Source organism: Triticum dicoccoides, chromosome 1A, assembly GCF_002162155.2.
Source record: "Triticum dicoccoides isolate Atlit2015 ecotype Zavitan chromosome 1A, WEW_v2.0, whole genome shotgun sequence".
NCBI lineage: Eukaryota > Viridiplantae > Streptophyta > Magnoliopsida > Poales > Poaceae > Triticum > Triticum dicoccoides.
This window is the reverse complement of record NC_041380.1, coordinates 203,609,185-203,618,732: the sequence shown is the minus strand read 5'-3', so window position 1 is coordinate 203,618,732 and position 9,548 is coordinate 203,609,185.

Sequence of the window (9,548 nt, the reverse complement as noted above, 5' to 3'; positions counted from 1 at the left end):
ATGTGGCGGCTCGCGGTAGGTCGGGCGGCGGCGGGCGGACGTGCCCGGTCCGATCCGGACGCGTCCGGCGGCGGGAGGAGGAAGAGGCTAGGGTTAGGGGTGTTTTGACCCGAAATTTCGGGGGGGGGGTCTAGTTTTATAGGTAGGAGGAGCTAGGAAGCTCCAAATGGAGTGCGGTTTTCGGCCACGTGATCATGATCGAGCGCTCTAGACGATAGAAGGGTTTTTGGTGGGTTTTGGGCCACTTTGGAAGGGTGTTGGGCTGCAACACAAACGAGGCCTTCTCGGTCCCTCGGTTAACCGTTGGAGTATCAAACGAAGTCAAAATGGTACGAAACTTGACAGGCTGTCTACCGGTAGTAAACCAAGGCCGCATGACAAGTCTCGGTCCAATCCGGAAATGTTTAACCCCCACACACGAAAAGAGGTCGAAAGGGGCACCGGAGGAGATAGGAGCACCGGAATGCAAAACGGGCAACGGGGAAAATGCTCGGATGCATGAGACGAACACGTATGCAAATGCAATGCACATGACGACATGATATGAGATGCATGACAAAGGCAACAACACACGGAGACAAAAACCCGAACCCGAGGGAAATAAAATAACTTAGGCCGGAAACGACAAGAGTTGGGATACAGATAAGGTAAATTACATCCGGGGTGTTACAACACTCCACCACTACGAAAGGATCTCGTCTCGAGATCTAGGACTGGAAAAATGTTGGGTACTCAGAACGGAGGTGATCCTCGCATTCCCAGGTGGCTTCACGGTCGGAATGGTGTGACCACTTGACTTTGAGGAATTTGATTGACTTATTGCGAGTCTTGCACTCAGTTTCTTCAAGAATAGCAACGGGGTGCTCACGATAAGAAAGGTCTTCTTGGAGATCAATGTCTTCAAAGTTGACAGTGCGGTCAGGGGTCTTGAAGCACTTGCGGAGCTGAGAGACATGGAACACGTCGTGCACGTTTGCAAAGTTGGAGGGAAGCTCAAGTTGATAGGCGAGATCGCCTCTCTTGCTGACGATCTTGAAAGGACCCACGTATCTAGGGGCAAGCTTCCCTTTGATACCGAAGCGACGAGTACCTTTCATTGGGGAGACGCGGAGGTAAACATGGTCTCCGATCTCGAAAGCCAAATCATGATGGTTACTATCATAGTAGCTCTTCTGGCGCGATTGCGCTGCTTTGAGGTTATCACGAATGACTTTGCACATTTCCTCTGCCTCTGTGATCAAGTCATTTCCAAGAAGTTGACGTTCACCGGTCTCTGACCAGTTAAGAGGAGTACGACACTTCCTGCCATAGAGAATTTCAAATGGGGCCTTGCCCGAACTCGCTTGGAAGCTATTGTTGTAGGAGAACTCGGCATATGGAAGACAATCTTCCCACTTCATACCAAAAGAGATAACGCAAGCCCTGAGCATATCTTCAAGAATCTGATTAACACACTCGACTTGGCCGCTAGTTTGAGGATGAAAAGCTATGCTGAAACGGATGTTAGTGCCCATGGCCTTCTGAAAAGAATCCCAAAACTTCGAGGTAAAGATGCTGCCACGATCTGAAGAAATCAACTGCGGAATGCCGTGTAGAGAGACAATCCGAGAGGTATAAAGCTCTGCCAATTGAGCTGCAGTGATAGACTCTTTGATAGGCAGAAAATGAGCCACTTTGGTGAGTTTGTCGATGACAACGAATATAGCATCATTGCCACGCTTGGACTTTGGAAATCCCGTCACGAAGTCCATCTCAATGTGGTCAAACTTCCATTCTGGAATGGCAAGAGGTTGGAGGATACCAGCTGGTCGTTGGTGTTCGGCCTTCACTCTTCTGCAGACATCACATTCATTCACGAACTAAGCAATTTTGCGCTTCATTCGAGTCCACCAATACACTTGCTTGAGGTCCTGGTACATCTTTGTACTCCCAGGGTGGACGGAGAGGAGAGAATTGTGAGCCTCGTTCATAATGACTTTACGAAGGTCACCTTTAGGCACAACAATGCGATCCTCGAAGAAGAGAGTATCCTTGTCATCAAGGCGATAACACTTGTACTTGGATTGACTCTTGGCAATCCTAATCTTCACCTTCTTCACCATAGCATCAAGAAGTTGAGCCTCACGAATCTGATCTTCCAAAGTAGGAGAGACTTGAAGGTTGGCGAGGAAACCTTGAGGAACAACTTGCAGGTTGAGTTTGCGGAAAGCTTCACAAAGCTCGGGTTGGTAAGGCTTGAGAATCAAACTTGGAGCTCAATATGCAACTCCATTGCATAATGACGAAACACCACATGACTTATTTAGTTCTCTCTAGGTTATGTACTCAACAATATTAAATGTTGGTTAACATGGCAAGAGGTGAAGCATAATGAAACTATCTAACTAGGCAAGTTTAAATGAGGTCGGAACAACAAAACAACAAGTCCGGAAACTCCTCATGTGCAAAATATGGATTTGGTACTGTTCTACCCTAAACACAATTTTAGAGTTATTAAACATGCAAAGTAAATCCACCAAGTTAAACTAGGCATTTTTCCACCCCATTTACATATAAAGTTTATTAAAATCCGAGTTACGGTTATTTAGTTATGATTTAAAGCATTGTAGCATGGCATATGGACAAAAATTACACAAACAGAATTTTAAGCATTTCAAACATGGATGGAAAAGACATATTATGAAACTAGATGAAAAACTAAGCATATTTCATATATAAATTGTTTTAAACCGATGCACGGTTGAGAAGTTATTAAATGCATGAAGTGTGAGGGTTTTTCTGCAAAACTGCAGTCTCACGAAAAAAAGATTTAAAACACAGCAGCAGGAAAAAAACTATACTGGGCTGAATCTGAGATCTGGCCTAGGGCGTTGGGGTGCTCACCATGGACTTGGCCTGTTCAAGAGAATATAGAGGAGGCCTCGCGCTGGGCCTCCTGGGCTGGCTGGATCGAAATGAGGAGGTGGAAGGGGCACAGTCAACGCGAAGCAGGACTTGTCGCTGGGTCTTCCTCCTCGTGCAAAGGTGAAGCAGAGGATGTAGCGGCGCGGCTGCAGCTTGGCGTCTGACTTGGAGCAGGGAAGATAGGGGGCGGCGCGATGCAGAGGACGCAGGGGAGGCAGTGGCTGGTCGAGGGACTTGGGGAAGAGCAACAACGGTGATGCAGGGCGCGGTCAAGGCAAGCACTGCTCGCGTCCTGAACTTGACCTAGTTGCCATGTTTCCGGTACGGTGGGAACGAGGGACGAGAGTCGATGGCTGAAAAAAATAGGATACAACGAGGGTATACATCTCTAGAACGATTTTTTATAGCAGGGACGCGATCCAATCCATTTGGGTATGATGAACCCGATACGGTACCATGGGTCGAGGAACGCAGTTCCTGAAGAACGATGACTCCCTGACGGTCAGCATTCCTTACTGTTAATGGATCCCTTGCAATTAACGGACTGGAGGAAGAACGAGGAGTCCTTAAGAAAAGAAACGACAGCGTGAGTAAATTATGCCTCGCGTTTTGACTATTGGATCCTCGAACCTGAATCGAGGAGCAGGCTGCGGGGACGTAGAATCTTCATCGAATCGTACTGAACCCGACCTTGTTCCCGAATCTGATTCCGGGTCGATGAATCGGGATCGAGGGACGACCTACCTCGTTTCCGGCTACTATGAACTTGACGAAGCGGGCGGCGACAGGTTCGTTTGTCTGATCGAAGCAGAGACGAGGCGGCAGGCATGGCGGATGGAGCTCCTACTCCGGGACGCGACGGTGCAAGGGACGAAGGGAGGCGCTGATCTGGGCGCTAGACTTGGTGAAGGCACGGCCAACGCGAGGCACGGGCGAGCGGGCGCCTCGTCCTCTGCTTGTCAGGAAGCAGAGCAGCGGCAGCGTCTTGGCGCGGCTCCACGTCGGTGCCGGGGACGGGGAAAACGGGTGGAGGAAGGGACGGATCCACGGCGGCTGGAGACGGGTCGCCAGCGACGGGGTCGCGCGGGCGCGCGCTGTGCAGGGAGGAGCTCGGGCGACAAGGACTGCTTTGGCTGATGGTTCTCTGTCGGAAAAGAAAAAAAAACATCGAGAGAAGTGAGAGGGAGAAGAGAGAAGCAGGAAAGGAAAGGGCAGTCCAGGGCTTATCTGCTGGTGGTGGTTGCCGGCGGCGAGGTTCACCGGGGCAGCGGGGTCGCGAGGAGGTCGGAGGTGACACGGACGTGGACGAAGGAGCTCGGGCTGCAGGAGAGGGCTCGTCTCCTTGCGCGGGCGCACGAGGCAGGGCCTCTGGCAGCAACTTTGTGGGATCGAGGGGATGAGTGGAGTGCTCCGGCTGGATTGGATCGGGGGGAATGAGGGGATCCCGAGGAAGAAAGGTAGGTGGAGGCGGGCAGGAGGGTGGATGGGACAAAGTTCCTGATTCTTAGGGTTGGACCAAATATATACATCAGGTGAAAAAGGTTAGGGGCTATCTGGAGCCTTCGATCAAAATCAGACGGTCGCGAACAAAAATAGTTAGGGAGCCCAATTAACAAAACGGAGATGTTTTGCAGATGTTTGGGGATGATCCGGACACAACGGTGGCGACTGCCCGGGTCGGGTCCGGGACAGCTTTTCGGACGCGCGCGAGGGGGGTTGATGCACTGAGCAGAGAGGGTTTCGGACCATGCGATCGCATCGGACAACTCCGGAAGCGAAGAGGGGAAGGAGGATGGACTAGGTGGGCTGTGGCGAGACTGCGAGGGGGAGAAGAGAGAGGGCTCGGCATCTGTTTCCGGAGATCGAAAACGTCCGACGTTAGACCGGCTATACTGCCGCTATAGTTATCCGTTGGGGCATCAAACGATCTCCGAATGCGATGAAACTTGACAGGCGGTCTATCTACACTATAATAAGACCACACGTCAACTCTCATCCCATTCCGAGAACATTTTCCAGCCACTTATAAAATATTATTTCGGACATGCCGCGGGCGCGTGCAAGTGTGGTTGGGCTCAGAACGGACAACGGAGAGAACTCGGAGAACCCGGACGAATGCAAGTTTTGAAAACATGATGATGCAATGCACATGATGACATGGCAAGATGCAACACGCAAGAAAATGACAAGGCAACAATAGCGAATAACTGGAAGACACCTGGCGCATTGGTCTCGGGCCGTCACAACACTCCACCACTACGAGAGGATCTCGTCCCGAGATCTAGAATGGCACCGGGAGGACAACGGAAGAGAAGGAGAAGAGGTAAAACTAAGTTGCTTCTTTGACCAATGAGTGAAACCAAAGAACCTTGAAAATGTTAAGCCATTTCGAGAAAAGAATACAACAGAGATGACGAAGTTGAAAACACTTCGTTTTAAAAGAGGAACAAGGGAGAACAACTTCGGGCAGCACTCCGATTGAAAAGAAAAGGAATTGAATAAGAACTTGGCCAGATGAGAACATACTTGATGAGATCAACAACACATTGTCTCCGGAACCATTGAACGAATGGCACAATGGGTAAGAAAGATCTCAGACAGCACTCCGGTTGAGAAGGGAGTCAAGATTTGATAAGATGAGAGAGCTCGAATGAAAACACGACACTCCGGTTGGATGGATAAGCAAAAGAAAGAACATGAACTTCACAATACGAGATGATGAGTGAAGAGAACATCATCACAATGCCTCCGGAAGAAATATAAGAATGGAAAACAAAAGAACAGAGAAGAAGACAACAAGTTCTACCTGAAATGAATTTGGGAGACCATCCATAAAAACAAGGATTGAACGGAGTTGTTGGGAAATCAACAACAAAAAGAATAAGATTGATATGGTCTTATGGAATACATCTCAAATTATGAGGTGACAACCTGCCACTCGCGGGAAAAAGAATTGGATTGATAAGAACAAGTAGACGAGAAGATATTTCACCGGGAGGATAAAAGAAGAACTTGGGTCACTTATGAGCACCATAGATAGCAACAATCATTAGGGAAGGCTTTAGGTGAAACATGACACAAGATAGCTCGAACTAGTTGGTTGATGGATTTAAAATACCTCATTCTTAATAACATGTGAATCATGAAACATAAACTCAAATTATCAAGAATGACATAATGCCACCTCGAATGATACGGTTGAAAGAATTGCACTCCGGATTACAAGATGAAGAATGCTTGAGCTCCTGTGAAAAGAATCTTGATGAACGCTTCGAGAAGGGGAAAAATCCTTGATGAACCATCATGTAGAGTCTCCATGAAGAACTCCGGTAAACAAAAGGATGATGAAAAGAAAAGGAAGTTAAAAACACAAGGTGAATCCTTGTACCGATTTAGATGAATCTCCATGGTGAAATAGTTGAAAAAGATTGGAACTCCGGGAAAAATAGAGGATGAACAATTGAAATCAGGAATTTAATCATCGTGAACAAACTCCGGAAGAAAAGATTAACATATGGATGAAACAAGAATAAGAATTACATTATGCTTATCCTTCACCAATTTAGATTGATGACAAGCAACGGATTTGGCATACTACTTATTCTCATAGAAAAAATTAAGAGAGATATAACATAAACTTGAGAATGTCTTCCACGAACCACCGGTAGGAATTAGGAAGAATGAATAAATTTATAAAGAAGACAAATCTTGAACGAACCACCATAAGAAGTAAAAATGAACGAAAAGAAGATAAAGAAAACACCGAAAAGAATTAGCAAATGAATGAAGATGCTTGAGAGAATTTATATATGAGAGAACGAATAGATCATGTACTGATTAGAGGATATTTGATCGATGCACTCGTAATATTTAGAGAATTAGAGCTGAAAGTTGAGGATGAATAATTCTTCTGAAATGATGGGCTCCGGATGAATCAAACTGAAAGTACTCTGAATTACTCCGGATGGGTGAAAAGAAATTTTCACAACCAAAACAATTATGGGAGGATGGTAGAGAATGGGGCAAGATTTAAAAGAAACTCTTCTTCGGTCTTCAAATGTTGAGGATGACGACGAGAAACAAGACCAAGAATTATTGAGGAACACCGGAATGAAGAATGGAAAAGTTGAGCCAACGATGAAAAGAAATGAAAGATCTTGGAGGAAGGCATTTGACTGATGACAATCATTCTTACGTCAAACTTCGAAAAGAAATTTGAGGATAGCTCCAGAAAAAAAATAAGAAGAGTCAGGTAAGATCCTGGGAAAAGGCCTGTGGGTTAGGGCCTAGTCAAAAGAAACACCGTTGAAATGATTAAAGGAGAGATTGCACCGGTTGAATTAAAAGGCTTGAATGAGATAACATCCTCAAAATAGCTTGAACGGATTAAGAGTGGAAACACGAATCTTCTGAGATATCTTTAGCACTCCGGAACAAAAGAATAGCAAGCGAGGAAGATTAAGAGGTGCACCGGCATAAATAGGCATTGGGCAAAAAGAAAAGGAGTATTCTCAATACCAAAGCTTGAATTAAATCCATCGGAGAAGAAAATGAGTGACGAGAGACGAACTTGAAGCTTCGTTAGCATCTTCTTGAGAATCACCGGATAAGAATATTGACGGAAAAAGGAATGGAGAGACTTCACAAGAATAAAGGATACTTGATTAAGACATCGGATTCCTTGAAGAAAAAGGGTGGGTGGGCGGGAAAACAAAGACAACTTGGGGACGGATGAAATAAACACCGTTGAGAAGAACTGATACTTGATCTTACGGATGTTGCAATGATCGGATCCACTTGAAGAGAAGTACACCGGTTAAAAAGGATTGGCATGCCAAACTCGATGATCGAGAAGGATTAGTGTTCACATCGGGGTATGAGAACACCGCTTGGGAAAAGGTATGGAATCAACATTTGACTTCGAAGCAACTCGAATACCACAACTCAAAACAAAAACAAAGGATTGGCTTGCAAAATAAGCCGGAACAAACATATGATAGAGATTTCGTCCGAAGTTTTCGTGGTGGGGCCTACACGGGCTCGATCGTACAACACCATCATGTACAAGGCAGTGCACATGACATATGAAGCGTCCCCGAGTCGGCATAGCCAAGGACTCTTTAAGACACAACGAGACCACTATAAAACCAACCGTGGATAGGCGGACCACTAGACGTTGAACCCTAATTTCATATCATACATCTACCGAAAAGATATCCTAAGAGCTACTTGAATTCCCACTTATAAACTCCTGAAATTTTCCGGTTATGCAATCAGGTGTTGGGGATACAGGGGAAGCATATTATCTCACACAAAACTACACAAATCCTACATCCAGCTGTATCCATCCTTCAACACATAACCAAGAAACCTTCGGAAATCATTTACCTCAACCTTCGAAAAGCATCCATTATACGAGTTATGGCAATACCCCCGAACTCCCGCCCCAGTACTGGGTGGCGTCGAGGTTATCTCACCAACAACTGCATAAAAGAGATTTTCGATGTCGGCGAAACTAAACTCAGGTATTCCATAACTGCAACGATAAAATTGTGACGACAACACCTCGGAGCTCAACTCCCCGGGACACTGCCACAACCCCTAAATGTCAGGAGGCACCAAGAATAATGTTCTCGTCACAAAACCATCGGAACGATTCCAAGATACCCGTGTGATCCTAAAAAAAATTTAGTGAAAATTTGAGAAGAGAAGAGTCAAAACTCTACGTCAGGATGCCTCACCAGAGCGACGAAGGGACTGAGGAGTAAAAAGAATTCCTAACTCTCCGATATATATAATTCCTAAATGACTCAAAACATTTCTAGACTCAATAATGCCAGCGATTCAATCAAGCAGGGGGCTCCTAAGGTCGGGGAAGGCTCTGATACCAACTTGTAACGCCCTCGATGCGGCTATATCTCCCACGTGTTGAAGCACGACTTAGAAGCATAACCGCATCGAAAGAAATGTTGCAAGTGAGGTAATCTTCACACAACCCATGTAATACATAAGGGAGAAAGATACATAGTTGGCTTACAATCGCCACTTCACACAATACATGAACAAAGCATTACATCATCCAGATACAATCAAGGTCCGACTACGGAACCAAAATAAAAGAAGACTACCCCAAATGCTATCCATTTCCCTGCTCCAAGAGGAGGTCATCCACGAGGCGTTCAACGAGGCACGACAACCATCGACGTCGTGGCCACCCGATACCCTGTTGCGTGGCCCTACGTCGTTGCCTCTGCCTCCTCCACCGCATTGACTGTCTACTCCAGCGACGGCAACCGATTGGCGCGGCATGGAAGGAGATCGAGCTGATGGGGTTCGACAGAGCAAACCACGCTCGGACCTCGCCAAGGTCAAAGCCCTCCGCGATTATCGGCGCGCGTGGGGGCTCTGCTTCAAGTGCGGTGAACGTTGGGGCCATGATCATGTTTTCCCCACATCAGTGCAATTGCATGTGGTCGAGGAGCTCCTGGAATTGTTTGGCATCAACACAGTTTGCGGTGACGACGAGCCCGGACAGGCAGAGACAGCAACAGAGTCAGTTTGTGCCATCTCACGTACTGCTTTATCTGGTGGCGTGTCTGCCAAAGCTTTCCAGCTTCAAGCATGGATACAGGGCCACGAAGTTC